The sequence below is a fragment of the Pseudophryne corroboree genome, chromosome 2, assembly GCF_028390025.1.
Source record: "Pseudophryne corroboree isolate aPseCor3 chromosome 2, aPseCor3.hap2, whole genome shotgun sequence".
Lineage (NCBI taxonomy): Eukaryota > Metazoa > Chordata > Amphibia > Anura > Myobatrachidae > Pseudophryne > Pseudophryne corroboree.
The window spans coordinates 292,945,681-292,964,450 of record NC_086445.1 but is presented as its reverse complement, the minus strand read 5'-3'; positions in this window follow the sequence as shown (position 1 = coordinate 292,964,450).

Genomic DNA, 18,770 nt, shown 5'->3' with positions numbered 1-18,770 from the left:
CAAACACCGGGCCCATCTAGGAGTGGCACTGCAGTGTCACGCAGGATGTCCCTTCCAAAAAACCCTCCCCAAACAGCACATGACGCAAAGAAAAAAAGAGGCGCAATGAGGTAGCTGTGTGAGTAAGATAAGCGACCCTAGTGGCCGACACAAACACCGGGCCCATCTAGGAGTGGCACTGCAGTGTCACGCAGGATGTCCCTTCCAAAAAACCCTCCCCAAACAGCACATGACGCAAAGAAAAAAAGAGGCGCAATGAGGTAGCTGTGTGAGTAAGATAAGCGACCCTAGTGGCCGACACAAACACCGGGCCCATCTAGGAGTGGCACTGCAGTGTCACGCAGGATGGCCCTTCCAAAAAACACTCCCCAAACAGCACATGACGCAAAGAAAAATTAAAGAAAAAAGAGGTGCAAGATGGAATTGTCCTTGGGCCCTCCCACCCACCCTTATGTTGTATAAACAGGACATGCACACTTTAACCAACCCATCATTTCAGTGACAGGGTCTGCCACACGACTGTGACTGATATGACGGGTTGGTTTGGACCCCCACCAAAAAAGAAGCAATTAATCTCTCCTTGCACAAACTGGCTCTACAGAGGCAAGATGTCCACCTCATCATCATCCTCCGATATATCACCGTGTACATCCCCCTCCTCACAGATTATCAATTCGTCCCCACTGGAATCCACCATCTCAGCTCCCTGTGTACTTTGTGGAGGCAATTGCTGCTGGTCAATGTCTCCGCGGAGGAATTGATTATAATTCATTTTAATGAACATCATCTTCTCCACATTTTCTGGATGTAACCTCGTACGCCGATTGCTGACAAGGTGAGCGGCGGCACTAAACACTGTTTCGGAGTACACACTTGTGGGAGGGCAACTTAGGTAGAATAAAGCCAGTTTGTGCAAGGGCCTCCAAATTGCCTCTTTTTCCTGCCAGTATAAGTACGGACTGTCTGACGTGCCTACTTGGATGCGGTCACTCATATAATCCTCCACCATTCTTTCAATGGGGAGAGAATCATATGCAGTGCCAGTAGACGACATGTCCGTAATCGTTGGCAGGTCCTTCAGTCCGGACCAGATGTCAGCATCAGCAGTCGCTCCAGACTGCCCTGCATCACCGCCAGCGGGTGGGCTCGGAATTCTGAGCCTTTTCCTCGCACCCCCAGTTGCGGGAGAATGTGAAGGAGGAGATGTTGACAGGTCGCGTTCCGCTTGACTTGACAATTTTCTCACCAGCAGGTCTTTGAACCCCAGCAGACTTGTGTCTGCCGGAAAGAGAGATCCAAGGTAGGTTTTAAATCTAGGATCGAGCACGGTGGCCAAAATGTAGTGCTCTGATTTCAACAGATTGACCACCCGTGAATCCTTGTTAAGCGAATTAAGGGCTCCATCCACAAGTCCCACATGCCTAGCGGAATCGCTCCGTGTTAGCTCCTCCTTCAATGTCTCCAGCTTCTTCTGCAAAAGCCTGATGAGGGGAATGACCTGACTCAGGCTGGCAGTGTCTGAACTGACTTCACGTGTGGCAAGTTCAAAGGGCATCAGAACCTTGCACAACGTTGAAATCATTCTCCACTGCGCTTGAGACAGGTGCATTCCACCTCCTATATCGTGCTCAATTGTATAGGCTTGAATGGCCTTTTGCTGCTCCTCCAACCTCTGAAGCATATAGAGGGTTGAATTCCACCTCGTTACCACTTCTTGCTTCAGATGATGGCAGGGCAGGTTCAGTAGTTTTTGGTGGTGCTCCAGTCTTCTGTACGTGGTGCCTGTACGCCGAAAGTGTCCCGCAATTCTTCTGGCCACCGACAGCATCTCTTGCACGCCCCTGTCGTTTTTAAAAAAATTCTGCACCACCAAATTCAAGGTATGTGCAAAACATGGGACGTGCTGGAATTTGCCCATATTTAATGCACACACAATATTGCTGGCGTTGTCCGATGCCACAAATCCACAGGAGAGTCCAATTGGGGTAAGCCATTCCGCGATGATCTTCCTCAGTTGCCGTAAGAGGTTTTCAGCTGTGTGCGTATTCTGGAAACCGGTGATACAAAGCGTAGCCTGCCTAGGAAAGAGTTGGCGTTTGCGAGATGCTGCTACTGGTGCCGCCGCTGCTGTGCTTGCGGCGGGAGTCCATACATCTACCCAGTGGGCTGTCACAGTCATATAGTCCTGACCCTGCCCTGCTCCACTTGTCCACATGTCCGTGGTTAAGTGGACATTGGGTACAACTGCATTTTTTAGGACACTGGTGAGTCTTTTTCTGACGTCCGTGTACATTCTCGGTATCGCCTGCCTAGAGAAGTGGAACCTAGATGGTATTTGGTAACGGGGGCACACTGCCTCAATAAATTGTCTAGTTCCCTGTGAACTAACGGCGGATACCGGACGCACGTCTAACACCAACATAGTTGTCAAGGCCTCAGTTATCCGCTTTGCAGCAGGATGACTGCTGTGATATTTCATCTTCCTCGCAAAGGACTGTTGAACAGTCAATTGCTTACTGGAAGTAGTACAAGTGGGCTTACGACTTCCCCTCTGGGATGACCATCGACTTCCAGCAGCAACAACAGCAGCGCCAGCAGCAGTAGGCGTTACACACAAGGATGCATCGGAGGAATCCCAGGCAGGAGAGGAATCATCAGAATTGCCAGTGACATGGCCTGCAGGACTATTGGCATTCCTGGGGAAGGAGGAAATTGACACTGAGGGAGTTGGTGGGGTGGTTTGCGTGAGCTTGGTTACAAGAGGAAGGGATTTACTGGTCAGTGGACTGCTTCCGCTGTCGCCCAAAGTTTTTGAACTTGTCACTGACTTATTATGAATGCGCTGCAGGTGACGTATAAGGGAGGATGTTCCGAGGTGTTTAACGTCCTTACCCCTACTTATTACAGCTTGACAAAGGCAACACACGGCTTGACACCTGTTGTCCGCATTTCTGTTGAAATACTTCCACACCGAAGAGCTGATTTTTTTGGTATTTTCACCAGGCATGTCAACGGCCATATTCCTCCCACGGACAACAGGTGTCTCCCCGGGTGCCTGACTTAAACAAACCACCTCACCATCAGAATCCTCCTGGTCAATTTCCTCCCCAGCGCCAGCAACACCCATATCCTCCTCATCCTGGTGTACTTCAACACTGACATCTTCAATCTGACTATCAGGAACTGGACTGCGGGTGCTCCTTCCAGCACTTGCAGGGGGCGTGCAAATGGTGGAAGGCGCATGCTCTTCACGTCCAGTGTTGGGAAGGTCAGGCATCGCAACCGACACAATTGGACTCTCCTTGTGGATTTGGGATTTCGAAGAACGCACAGTTCTTTGCGGTGCTACTGCTTTTGCCAGCTTGAGTCTTTTCATTTTTCTAGCGAGAGGCTGAGTGCTTCCATCCTCATGTGAAGCTGAACCACTAGCCATGAACATAGGCCAGGGCCTCAGCCGTTCCTTGCCACTCCGTGTGGTAAATGGCATATTGGCAAGTTTACGCTTCTCCTCCGACAATTTTATTTTAGGTTTTGGAGTCCTTTTTTTACTGATATTTGGTGTTTTGGATTTGACATGCTCTGTACTATGACATTGGGCATCGGCCTTGGCAGACGACGTTGCTGGCATTTCATCGTCTCGGCCATGACTAGTGGCAGCAGCTTCAGCACGAGGTGGAAGTGGATCTTGATCTTTCCCTAATTTTGGAACCTCAACATTTTTGTTCTCCATATTTTAATAGGCACAACTAAAAGGCACCTCAGGTAAACAATGGAGATGGATGGATACTAGTATACTTATGGATGGACGAGCGACTGCCGACACAGAGGTAGCTACAGCCGTGGACTACCGTACTGTGTCTGCTGCTAATATAGACTGGATGATAATGAGATGTAGTATGTATAAAGAAGAAAGAAAAAAAAAACCACGGGTAGGTGGTATACAATTATGGATGGACTGCCGAGTGCCGACACAGAGGTAGCTACAGCCGTGGACTACCGTACTGTGTCTGCTGCTAATATAGACTGGTTGATAATGAGATGTAGTATGTATAAAGAAGAAAGAAAAAAAAAACCACGGGTAGGTGGTATACAATTATGGATGGACTGCCGAGTGCCGACACAGAGGTAGCTACAGCCGTGGACTACCGTACTGTGTCTGCTGCTAATATAGACTGGTTGATAATGAGATGTAGTATGTATAAAGAAGAAAGAAAAAAAAACCCACGGGTAGGTGGTATACAATTATGGATGGACTGCCGAGTGCCGACACAGAGGTAGCTACAGCCGCGGACTACCGTACTGTGTCTGCTGCTAATATAGACTGGTTGATAATGAGATGTAGTATGTATAAAGAAGAAGAAAAAAAAAACCACGGGTAGGTGGTATACAATTATGGATGGACTGCCGAGTGCCGACACAGAGGTAGCTACAGCCGTGGACTACCGTACTGTGTCTGCTGCTAATATAGACTGGATGATAATGAGATGTAGTATGTATAAAGAAGAAAGAAAAAAAAACCACGGGTAGGTGGTATACAATTATGGATGGACTGCCGAGTGCCGACACAGAGGTAGCTACAGCCGTGGACTACCGTACTGTGTCTGCTGCTAATATAGACTGGATGATAATGAGATGTAGTATGTATAAAGAAGAAAGAAAAAAAAACCACGGGTAGGTGGTATACAATTATGGATGGACTGCCGAGTGCCGACACAGAGGTAGCTACAGCCGTGGACTACCGTACTGTGTCTGCTGCTAATATAGACTGGATGATAATGAGATGTAGTATGTATAAAGAAGAAAGAAAAAAAAACCACGGGTAGGTGGTATACAGTTATCGATGGACTGCCGAGTGCCGACACAGAGGTAGCTACAGCCGTGGACTACCGTACTGTGTCTGCTGCTAATATAGACTGGTTGATAATGAGATGTAGTATGTATAAAGAAGAAAGAAAAAAAAACCACGGGTAGGTGGTATACAATTATGGATGGACTGCCGAGTGCCGACACAGAGGTAGCTACAGCCGTGGACTACCGTACTGTGTCTGCTGCTAATATAGACTGGATGATAATGAGATGTAGTATGTATAAAGAAGAAAGAAAAAAAAAAAACACGGGTAGGTGGTGGTATACAATTATGGATGGACTGCCGAGTGCCGACACAGAGATAGCTACAGCCGTGGACTACCGTACTGTACTGTGTCTGCTGCTAATATAGACTGGATGATAATGAGATGTAGTATGTATAAAGAAGAAAGAAAAAAAAAACCACGGGTAGGTGGTATACAATTATGGATGGACTGCCGAGTGCCGACACAGAGGTAGCTACAGCCGTGAACTACCGTACTGTGTCTGCTGCTAGTATAGACTGGATGATAAATAATGATATAAAAAATATATATATATCACTACTGCAGCCGGACAGGTATATATTATATAATGACGGACCTGCTGGACACTGTCTGTCAGCAGAATGAGTTTTTTATAGAATAAAAAAACACCACACAAGTCACACGACGAGTGTTTAACTTTTTCAGGCAGACAATCACAATATACTGGTGGTCAGTGTGGTCAGGTCACTGGTCAGTCACACTGACAGTGGCACTCTGGCAGCAAAAGTGTGCACTGTTTAATATGTACTCCTGGCTCCTGCTATAACCTATAACTGCTCCCCAGTCTCCCCCACAATTAAGCTGTGTGAGCACAGTCAGATATTATACATAGATGATGCAGCACACTGGGCTGAGCACAGATATGGTATGTGACTGAGTCACTGTGTATCGTTTTTTTCAGGCAGAGAACGGATTATATTAAATAATAATAAAACTGCACTGGTGGTCTCACTGGTCAGTCACTAGTATAACTAACTAACTAACTACTATCAGCAAAATTCTGCACTCTCTGAGTACTCCTCCTAAGCTCCAGTAAATGAAGTGTCTCACTCTCACTCTCCTATCTATTTCTAAACGGAGAGGACGCCAGCCACGTCCTCTCCCTATCAATCTCAATGCACGTGTGAAAATGGCGGCGACGCGCGGCTCCTTATATAGAATCCGAGTCTCGCGATAGAATCCGAGCCTCGCGAGAATCCGACAGCGTGATGATGACGTTCGGGCGCGCTCGGGTTAACCGAGCAAGGCGGGAAGATCCGAGTTGCTCGGACCCGTGTAAAAAAACCTGAAGTTCGGGCGGGTTCGGATTCAGAGGAACCGAACCCGCTCATCTCTAATAGGAAGTATGAGAATTCTAACTACAGTATATGAAGTTACTTGTAATTGTCTTAGAAATAACTTCATATAGTTAGAATTCTCATGCTTCCTTTATAAGGGCAAATAGCTTAATCTGTAAGGTATCTGCTTCCAGTGTATCTATAATAAAGAAGGTGTGATTTTGTAAGGTGTAGTGACTAGTGGGGAAGTCAGTTACGGAAGAGATACTGGCTGCTGTCATTTAATTGATTAATGTCACTGAACACATGGAACAGGAGGAGAGGTGCCCCCCTTCAAAGCAGGAGCCCGGCGGCAGCTGACTCCGTTGCCTCCCAGAGTTCTGCCTCTGCATACACTTCAGAACTGCTGACATACAGTATCTGATCAGTGTCCAAACACGCCAGTGCTGCTGATGTATATGTCCAGGGTCTATACACAATTTCAACGTGGTCAGAGTGGCGTAAGCATGCTGGGTGGCCTTGCTGTGCAATGGGTGGCCTCCAACTTGTGAGCAAAAGGATTGCAAATTCTGCTAAAAAGCAATTTTGTAATTTTGCAATCCTTACTAAATAGGTTCCAGAGTTTACATTTATTAACACTGGCAATATTACTGCAGTGTGAACAGCAAGATGAATATTTAGGGAGCGCAGGCTGGTCAAGATGGCAACGGAGCGGCCAGCCCCCCTTTCGCACTTGAGGCAGCAGGGCGGCCAGTCAGGGCAGCAGGAAGGTGGTCCGGCCATGAGGGGGTTAAAGGCAGAGGAAGGGGGGGAGGCAGCATTCACTCCGAGCAGCACCGCGCAGTTGTGGCCAATGATTCAATCCCATATACTGTCTACGAGTATTATTTGGGGGGGGTACAAGAGAGGGTTAGCAGGGTCGCAGCAGACCGCCCTCTCCCATTTAAGGGGGTAATTCTGAGTTGATCGCAGCAGCAAGTTTGTTAGCAATTGGGCAAAACCATGTGCACTGCAGGGGGGGCAGATATAACATTTGCAGAGAGAGTTAGATTTGGGTGGGTTATTTCGTTTCTGTGCAGGGTAAATACTGGCTGCTTTATTTTTACACTGCAATTTAGATTTCAGTTTGAACACACCCCACCCAAATCTAACTCTCTCTGCACATGTTATATCTGTCTCCCCTGCAGTGCACATGGTTTTGCCCAACATCTAACAAATTTTCCGTTGCGATCAACTCAGAATTAGGCCCTAAGTCTGCAGCAGGTACAGTGGACAGGAAAAATGAGAATCTATTGTGCTTTGTAAGGATCTGTATACTGAATTTTCCTTATTTAGTTGCCATTTTGCTTGTAATGGAAGCCATACAGACATTGCAGCACATGACATATTTATTTTGAACCCTGCTGTTTTAAGATAGCAGTGTTGACGTTTGAAGGCACTTATGAGTGTGTGTGCTGTAAGGAAAGAAGAACTTTATCTGATGTATTGTAAATATCACTGCATAACACAGCAATTTGTGGCAAGTGTGAAGACCGTTGGAGATATTTATGTCAAATGTAAACACAGGTCTATCTCAACAAAAGAAGGAGAAGGAACAGGATGTTTTCCACATTGTCTGCTTAACCCAGAAGCTGAATTTATAACTATCCTTACTGGAACTTCCTGCTGGCTTTTCCTCTCCTGCTGATAATAATCTAAAGATATGAAGAAACAAAACAAAACAAAAGCCCAGTTTAAAAGTTTAAAAGTGGTTTCTTCTAAGATTGTTTTGTTTTATTTTTTTTATTAGTGACATTAAACTATTTCCTTTGTTATTCATTTGGGCTCCTCTATGAATAATTAACCCTTTCCTGTTTATTTTGTTTCTCATGGAACATAAACATATTGATTATTGTCTATGGTGGGATATTCAGCTTCAGACGGATTTGAGATGCGATCGCATCTCCCCATCTGCCCCCATAGTGCAGGACCCGCTCTGCACATGTACGGAAATGCGTAAGCCTCTGCCTGATTGACAGGTAGAGGCATTCGCAGGTAAAACAGGGAGGTGACAATGTGTTGCAGGGGCATGGACTCGGCGTTGGGAGAACGTGTTGTCAGAAATGGGGGCGGGTTCAGGGCAGCTGCATGACGTCACACGCATCCGCTGCGACCAGGAAAATGGATGCCCTACGCCTGCCTTCACAGCCAGTGGTGGTTCTTGCCACGGGCAAGCGGTACTTTTGCCCGGGGCGCCGCCTTCCGGAGGGCGCCGGCGCCATCCGGAGGGCGCCGCACCAGGGCAAGATCCGCCACTGTGCCCCCCACAGTGCCCTGCTGCGCCCCCCCGCTTTGAAGGGAACCAGACGCGTAGCGTCTAGTTTCCCTTCATGGAGAGGACCTTAGTTGCGCGGTGCGCGATGACGTCATCGCGCACCGCACAGCAAAGGTCCTCTCCATGAAGGGAAACTAGACGCTACGGTCTAGTTTCCCTTCGTGTAGAGGACCTTTTCTGTGCGGTGCGCGATGACGTCATCGCGCACCGCACAGCATAGTGGCACAGACACTAGGGGTCATAATTGACCTCTAGTGTCTATGCTGTTCTATGGGAGAGACGTAATAACGTCTCTCCCATAGATCGAAGAGAAGAGAGAGGGGAGAAGAGCGGTGCCGCCGGCGGAGGGGGTCTGGATCAGGAACGGGGATGGTAAGTATTCTTTTTATTTATTTATTTATTTTCTTGCAGCGTCGTGACCACGCCCCCAATTGAAGCCACACCCCAATATTTTGCCCGGGGCGCCACAACTCTTAGAACCGGCCCTGTTCACAGCCTGGCTGTGAAGGCAGGCACAGGGCGATCCATCGCTGCCGGGTATTGGCATGCTGGGCGGCCTTTCCCTGTGCTGCAATCGCAGCCAGTTGCAGGTTTGCTAAAGCTGCAAACCTACAACTGAAGATGAATGAGGGCCTATAATGTCATATATGCAGTACATATGGTGTAATGGTTAGCATTACTGCCTCACAGCACTGAGGCACTGAGGTCATGGGTTTGATTTTCACCATGGCTCTGTGTGGAGTTTGTATATTCTCCCTGTACTTGTGTTGGTTTCCTCTGGGTGCTCCGGTTTCCACCCACAATCCAAAAATATATAGGGAGGCTAATTGGATCCCAACAAAAATTATCCGTAGTGTGTATGCGTGTGTATGTACATGAAGGAGGGAATATAGGGGGTAATTCCAAGTTGATCGCAGCAGAATTTTTTTTAGCAGTTGGGCAAAACCATGGCCCTAATTCCGAGTTGTTCGCTCGCAAGCTGCTTTTAGCAGCATTGCACACGCTAAGCCGCCGCCTACTGGGAGTGAATCTTAGCTTAGCAAAATTGCGAACGAAAGATTCGCAATATTGCGAAAAGACTTCTCTGTGCAGTTTCTGAGTAGCTCGAGACTTACTCTTCCAGTGCGATCAGTTCAGTGCTTGTCGTTCCTGGTTTGACGTCACAAACACACCCAGCGTTCACCCAGACACTCCTCCGTTTCTCCAGCCACTCCCGCGTTTTTCCCAGAAACGGTAGCGTTTTTTCACACACTCCCATAAAACGGCCAGTTTCCACCCAGAAACACCCACTTCCTGTCAATCACATTACGATCACCAGAACGAAGAAAAAACCTCGTAATGCCGTGAGTAAAATACCAATCTTCATAGCAAATTTACTTGGCGCAGTCGCAGTGCGAACATTGCGCATGCGCAATTAGCGGAAAATCGCTGCGATGCGAAGAAAATTACCGAGCGAACAACTCGGAATGACCACCCATGTGCACTGCAGGGGGCCAGATATAACATGTGCAGAGAGAGATAGATTTGGGTGTGGTGAGTTAAATCTGCAATCTAAATTGCAGTGTAAAAATAAAGCAGCCAGTATTTACCCTGCACAGAAACAAAATAACCCACCCAAATCTAACTCTCTCTGCACATGTTATATCTGCCCCCCCTGCAGTGCACATGGGCCCTCATTCCGAGTCGTTCGCTCGGTAATTTTCTTCGCATCGCAGTGAAATTCCGCTTAGTACGCATGCGCAATATTCGCACTGCGACTGCGCCAAGTAATTTTACAATGAAGATAGTATTTTTACTCACGGCTTTTTCTTCGCTCTGGCGAACGTAGTGTGATTGACAGGAAATGGGTCTTACTGGGCGGAAACACGGCGTTTTCGGGGCGTGTGGATAAAAACGCTACCGTTTCCGGAAAAAAACGCAGGAGTGGCCGGAGAAACGGGGGAGTGTCTGGGCGAACGCTGGGTGTGTTTATGACGTCAAACCAGGAACGACAAGCACTGAACTGAACGCAGATGCCGAGTAAGTCTGAAGCTACTCTGAAACTGCTAAGTAGTTTGTAATCGCAATATTGCGAATACATCGGTCGCAATTTTAAGAAGCTAAGATACACTCCCAGTAGGCGGCGGCTTAGCGTGAGCAACTCTGCTAAATTCGCCTTGCGAGCGAACGACTCGGAATGAGGGCCATGGTTTTGCCCAACTGCTAAAAAATTTCCTGCTGCGATCAACTTGGAATTACCCCCATAGATTGTAAGCTCCATTGGGGCAGGGACTGATGTGAATGGCCAAATATTCTCTCTGTAAAGTTCATATCTCAAAGTGCTGCAGAATATGTGTGCGCTATATAAATAATTAATAATAATTAAGTAAGGGGAGAAACTACTCACTTTGGCAACCTACAGAAAGTGTTTCTTTATATCTGTTTGTGGGTTTAACTACAAATGCCAGATCTTCATGGCAAATGTTTAACAAGGCCCCAACAAGCTCATATCCACCTCTGTATTAAAGCCCATAACTTTCAAATGATTGTCGACATTCACAAGATGTGCAGCAGCGTGACGCTGGCAGCAGTAACAGACACAAGTGACACTTTGATCTCTGAAAGAGTGTGTATTCATGTATGCTCATCAAGTACAGAATATCATTTGCACATATATGTCACCTCCATTTACCCTGAACCCCTCCCCCTCTCCAATCTTTCCACTCCAGACAGTTCAAATCAGGTAGCACTTGTAATTTCTGAATCTCAAAAATACAAATCTGACTGCTTGCTGTTGATTGAGGTCAGGAGGCAGGAACAAATATATCATATTTCACTGTGCTCCCTCATGCATAGACTAAAAGAAATTAATAGAGCTGAATGGTGTAAAACTACAGTATAATAGCACAATAAAATAACTGATATGCAGATGATAGATAGAAACAGTATATATATATATATATATATATTAGTGATGAGCGGGTTCGGTTCCTCGGAATCCGAACCCCCCCCGAACTTTACCCATTTTACACGTGTCCGAGGCAGACTCGGATTCTCCCGTATGGCTCGGTTAACCCGAGCGCGCCCGAACGTCATCTTCCCGCTGTCGGATTCTCGCGAGATTCAGATTCTATATAAGGAGCCGCGCGTCACTGCCATTTTTCACTCGTGCATTGGAAATGATAGTGAGAGGACGTGGCTGGCGTCCTCTCACTTTGTTTCAGGGGGCTGCAAATATCTTTATTCTGGGGACCAGCAGTATTATAGGAGGAGTACAGTGCAGAGTTTTGCTGACCAGTGACCACCAGTATTATACATTCTCTGCCTGAAAAACGCTCCATATCTGTGCTCAGTGTGCTGCATATATTAGTGATGAGCACCGGAAATATTTCGGATTTTGTGTTTTGGTTTTGGGTTCGGTTCCGCGGCCGTGTTTTGGGTTCGAACGCGTTTTGGCAAAACCTCACCGAATTTTTTTTGTCGGATTCGGGTGTGTTTTGGATTCGGGTGTTTTTTTCAAAAAACCCTAAAAAACAGCTTAAATCATAGAATTTGGGGGTCATTTTGATCCCAAAGTATTATTAACCTCAATAACCATAATTTCCACTCATTTTCAGTCTATTCTGAACACCTCACACCTCACAATATTATTTTTAGTCCTAAAATTTGCACCGAGGTCGCTGGATGACTAAGCTCAGCGACCCAAGTGGCCGACACAAACACCTGGCCCATCTAGGAGTGGCACTGCAGTGTCACGCAGGATGGCCCTTCAAAAAACTACTCCCCAAACAGCACATGACGCAAAGAAGAAAAAAAAGAGGCGCAATGAGGTAGCTGTGTGACTAAGATAAGCGACCCTAGTGGCCGACACAAACACCTGGCCCATCTAGGAGTGGCACTGCAGTGTCACGCAGGATGGCCCTTCCATAAAACACCCCCCAAACAGCACATGACGCAAAGAAAAAAAGAGGCTCAATGAGGTAGCTGTGTGACTAAGATAAGCGACCCAAGTGGCCGACACAAACACCTGGCCCATCTAGGAGTGGCACTGCAGTGTCACGCAGGATGGCCCTTCCAAACCCCCCCCCCCAAACAGCACATGACGCAAAGAAAAAAAGAGGCGCAATGAGGTAGCTGTGTGACTAAGATAAGCGACCCAAGTGGCCGACACAAACACCTGGCCCATCTAGGAGTGGCACTGCAGTGTCACGCAGGATGGCCCTTCCAAAAAACACCCTCCAAACAGCACATGACGCAAAGAAAAAAAGAGGCGCAATGAGGTAGCTGTGTGACTAAGATAAGCGACCCAAGTGGCCGACACAAACACCTGGCCCATCTAGGAGTGGCACTGCAGTGTCACGCAGGATGGCCCTTCCAAAAACTACTCCCCAAACAGCACATGACGCAAAGAAAAATGAAAGAAAAAAGAGGTGCAAGATGGAATTGTCCTTGGGCCCTCCCACCCACCCTTATGTTGTATAAACAGGACATGCACACTTTAACCAACCCATCATTTCAGTGACAGGGTCTGCCACACGACTGTGACTGAAATGACGGGTTGGTTTGGACCCCCACCAAAAAAGAAGCAATTAATCTCTCCTTGCACAAACTGGCTCTACAGAGGCAAGATGTCCACCTCATCATCATCCTCCAATATATCACCGTGTACATCCCCCTCCTCACAGATTATCAATTCGTCCCCACTGGAATCCACCATCTCAGCTCCCTGTGTACTTTGTGGAGGCAATTGCTGCTGGTCAATGTCTCCACGGAGGAATTGATTATAATTCATTTTAATGAACATCATCTTCTCCACATTTTCTGGATGTAACCTCGTACGCCGATTGCTGACAAGGTGAGCGGCGGCACTAAACACTCTTTTGGAGTACACACTTGTGGGAGGGCAACTTAGGTAGAATAAAGCCAGTTTGTGCAAGGGCCTCCAAATTGCCTCTTTTTCCTGCCAGTATAAGTACGGACTGTCTGACGTGCCTACTTGGATGCGGTCACTCATATAATCCTCCACCATTCTTTCAATGGGGAGAGAATCATATGCAGTGACAGTAGACGACATGTCCGTAATCGTTGTCAGGTCCTTCAGTCCGGACCAGATGTCAGCATCAGCAGTCGCTCCAGACTGCCCTGCATCACCGCCAGCGGGTGGGCTCGGAATTCGCAGCCTTTTCCTCGCACCCCCAGTTGCGGGAGAATGTGAAGGAGGAGATGTTGACAGGTCGCGTTCCGCTTGACTTGACAATTTTGTCACCAGCAGTTCTTTGAACCCCAGCAGACTTGTGTCTGCCGGAAAGAGAGATCCAAGGTAGGCTTTAAATCTAGGATCGAGCACGGTGGCCAAAATGTAGTGCTCTGATTTCAACAGATTGACCACCCGTGAATCCTTGTTAAGCGAATTAAGGGCTCCATCCACAAGTCCCACATGCCTAGCGGAATCGCTCTGTGTTAGCTCCTCCTTCAATGTCTCCAGCTTCTTCTGCAAAAGCCTGATGAGGGGAATGACCTGACTCAGGCTGGCAGTGTCTGAACTGACTTCACGTGTGGCAAGTTCAAAAGGTTGCAGAACCTTGCACAACGTTGAAATCATTCTCCACTGCGCTTGAGACAGGTGCATTCCACCTCCTATATCGTGCTCAGTTGTATAGGCTTGAATGGCCTTTTGCTGCTCCTCCAACCTCTGAAGCATATAGAGGGTTGAATTCCACCTCGTTACCACTTCTTGCTTCAGATGATGGCAGGGCAGGTTCAGGCGTTTTTGGTGGTGCTCCAGTCTTCTGTACGTGGTGCCTGTACGCCGAAAGTGTCCCGCAATTCTTCTGGCCACCGACAGCATCTCTTGCACGCCCCTCTCGTTTTTTAAATAATTCTGCACCACCAAATGCAAGGTATGTGCAAAACATGGGACGTGCTGGAATTTGCCCATATTTAATGCACACACAATATTGCTGGCGTTGTCCGATGCCACAAATCCACAGGAGAGTCCAATTGGGGTAAGCCATTCTGCGATGATCTTCCTCAGTTGCCGTAAGAGGTTTTTAGCTGTGTGCGTATTCTGGAAAGCGGTGATACAAAGCGTAGCCTGCCTAGGAAAGAGTTGGCGTTTGCGAGATGCTGCTACTGGTGCCGCCGCTGCTGTTCTTGCGGCGGGAGTCCATACATCTACCCAGTGGGCTGTCACAGTCATATAGTCCTAATCCTGCCCTGCTCCACTTGTCCACATGTCCGTGGTTAAGTGGACATTGGGTACAACTGCATTTTTTAGGACACTGGTGAGTCTTTTTCTGAGGTCTGTGTACATTTTCGGTATCGCCTGCCTAGAGAAATGGAACCTAGATGGTATTTGGTACCGGGGACACAGTACCTCCAACAAGTCTCTAGTTGGCTCTGCAGTAATGATGGATACCGGAACCACGTTTCTCACCGCCCAGGATGCCAAGGCCTCAGTTATCCGCTTTGCAGCAGGATGACTGCTGTGATATTTCATCTTCCTCGCAAAGGACTGTTGGACAGTCAATTGCTTGGTGGAAGTAGTAAAAGTGGTCTTACGAGTACGACTTCCCCTCTGGGATGACCATCGACTCCCAGCAGCAACAACAGCAGCGCCAGCAGCAGTAGGCGTTACACGCAAGGATGCATCGGAGGAGTCCCAGGCAGGAGAGGACTCGTCAGAATTGCCAGTGACATGGCCTGCAGGACTATTGGCATTCCTGGGGAAGGAGGAAATTGACACTGAGGGAGTTGGTGGGGTGGTTTGCGTGAGCTTGGTTACAAGAGGAAGGGATTTACTGGTCAGTGGACTGCTTCCGCTGTCGCCCAAAGTTTTTAAACTTGTCACTGACTTATGATGAATGCGCTGCAGGTGACGTATAAGGGAGGATGTTCCGAGGTGGTTAACGTCCTTACCCCTACTTATTACAGCTTGACAAAGGCAACACACGGCTTGACAAATGTTGTCCGCATTTCTGTTGAAATACTTCCACACAGAAGAGCTGATTTTTTTGGTATTTTCACCAGGCATGTCAATGGCCCTATTCCTCCCACGGACAACAGGTGTCTCCCCGGGTGCCTGACTTAAACAAACCACCTCACCATCAGAATCCTCCTGGTCAATTTCCTCCCCAGCGCCAGCAACACCCATATCCTCCTCATCCTGGTGTACTTCAACACTGACATCTTCAATCTGACTATCAGGAACTGGACTGCGGGTGCTCCTTCCAGCACTTGCAGGGGGCGTGCAAATGGTGGAAGGCGCATGCTCTTCACGTCCAGTGTTGGGAAGGTCAGGCATCGCAAACGACACAATTGGACTCTCCTTGTGGATTTGTGATTTCGAAAAACGCACAGTTCTTTGCTGTGCTTTTGCCAGCTTGAGTCTTTTCATTTTTCTAGCGAGAGGCTGAGTGCTTCCATCCTCATGTGATGCTGAACCACTAGCCATGAACATAGGCCAGGGCCTCAGCCGTTCCTTGCCACTCCGTGTCGTAAATGGCATATTGGCAAGTTTACGCTTCTCCTCCGACAATTTTATTTTAGATTTTTGAGTCCTTTTTTTACTGATATTTGGTGTTTTGGATTTTACATGCTCTGTACTATGACATTGGGCATCGGCCTTGGCAGACGACTTTGATGGCATTTCATCGTCTCGGCCATGACTAGTGGCAGCAGCTTCAGCACGAGGTGGAAGTCGATCTTGATCTTTCCCTATTTTTGGACACTCAACATTTTTGTTCTCCATATTTTAATAGGCACAACTAAAAGGCACCTCAGGTAAACAATGGAGATGGATGGATACTAGTATACTTATGGATGGACGAGCGACTGCCGACACAGAGGTAGCTACAGCCGTGGACTACCGTACTGCGTCTGCTGCTAATATAGACTGGATGATAATGATATAAAAAATATATATATATCACTACTGCAGCCGGACAGGTATATATTATATAATGACGGACCTGCTGGACACTGTCAGCACTGCAGACTCCTAAAGTAAGCTACTAGTATGAAGAAGATAGAAAAAAAAAAAAACACCACAGGTAGGTGGTATACAATTATGGATGGACGAGTGACTGCCGACACAGAGGTAGCTACAGCCGTGGACTACCGTACTGCGTCTGCTGCTAATATAGACTGGATGATAATGATATAAAAAATATATATATATATCACTACTGCAGCCGGACAGGTATATATTATATAATGACGGACCTGCTGGACACTGTCAGCACTGCAGACTCCTAAAGTAAGCTACTAGTATCAAGAAGATAGAAAAAAAAAACACCACAGGTAGGTGGTATACAATTATGGATGGACGAGCGACTGCCGACACAGAGGTAGCTACAGCCGTGGACTACCGTACTGCGTCTGCTGCTAATATAGACTGGATGATAATGATATAAAAAATATATATATATCACTACTGCAGCCGGACAGGGATATATTATATAATGACGGACCTGCTGGACACTGTCAGCACTGCAGACTCCTAAAGTAAGCTACTAGTATCAAGAAGATAGATAGAAAAAAAAAAAACACAACAGGTAGGTGGTATACAATTATGGATGGACGAGCGACTGCCGACACAGAGGTAGCTACAGCCGTGGACTACCATACTGCGTCTGCTGCTAATATAGACTGGATGATAATGATATAAAAAATATATATATATCACTACTGCAGCCGGACAGGTATATATTATATAATGACGGACCTGCTGGACACTGTCAGCACTGCAGACTCCTAAAGTAAGCTACTAGTATCAAGAAGATAGAAAAAAAAAAACACAACAGGTAGGTGGTATACAATTATGGATGGACGAGCGACTGCCGACACAGAGGTAGCTACAGCCGTGGACTACCGTACTGCGTCTGCTGCTAATATAGACTGGATGATAATGATATAAAAAATATATATATATATCACTCCTGCAGCCGGACAGGTATATATTATATAATGACGGACCTGCTGGACACTGTCAGCACTGCAGACTCCTAAAGTTATCTACTAGTATGAAGAAGATAGAAAAAAAAAAAACACCACAGGTAGGTATACAATTATGGACGAGCGACTGCCGACACAGAGGTAGCTACAGCCGTGGACTACCGTACTGCGTCTGCTGCTAGTATAGACTGGATGATAATGATATAAAAAATATATATATATCACTACTGCAGGACAGGTATATTTTATATAATGACGGACCTGCTGGACACTGTCAGCAGAATGCGTTTATAGAATAAAAACACCACACGACGAGTGTTTAACTTTTTCAGGCAGACAATCACAATATACTGGTGGTCACTGGTCACTGGTCAGTCACACTGGCAGTGGCACTCTGGCAGCAAAAGTGTGCACTGTTAAATATATGTACTCCTGCTATAACTGCTCCCCAGTCTCCCCCGCAATTAAGCTGTGTGAGCAGTGAGCACTCAGCACAGTCAGATATACATAGATGATGCAGCACACTGAGGCTGAGCACAGATATGGTATACTGTGTCACTGTGTATCGTTTTTTTTTCAGGCAGAGAACGGATTATATTAAATAATAATAAAACTGCACTGGTGGTCACTGGTCAGTCACTAGTAAACTCTGCATTCTCTGAGTACTCCTAAGCTCCAGTAAATCAAGTGTCTCACTCTCACTATCTATTTCTATTCTAAACGGAGAGGACGCCAGCCACGTCCTCTCCCTATCAATCTCAATGCACGTGTGAAAATGGCGGCGACGCGCGGCTCCTTATATAGAATCCGAGTCTCGCGATAGAATACGAGCCTCGCGAGAATCCGACAGCGCGATGATGACGTTCGGGCGCACTCGGGTTAGCCGAGCAAGGCGGGAAGATCCGAGTCTGCCTCGGACCCGTGTAAAAAGCGTGAAGTTCGGGGGGGTTCGGTTTCCGAGAAACCGAACCCGCTCATCACTAGCATATATCTGTGCTCACACTGCGTTATTGTGGGGACTGGGGACCAGCAGTATTATATAGGAGGAGTACAGTGCAGAGTTTTGCTGACCAGTGACCACCAGTATTATACGCTCTCTGCCTGAAAAACGCTCCATATCTGTGCTCAGTGTGCTGCATATATCTGTGCTCACACTGCTTTATTGTGGGGACTGGGGACCAGCAGTATTATATAGGAGGAGTACAGTGCAGAGTTTTGCTGACCAGTGACCACCAGTATTATACATTCTCTGCCTGAAAAACGCTCCATATCTGTGCTCAGTGTGCTGCATATATCTGTGCTCACACTGCTTTATTGTGGGGACTGGGGACCAGCAGTATTATATAGGAGGAG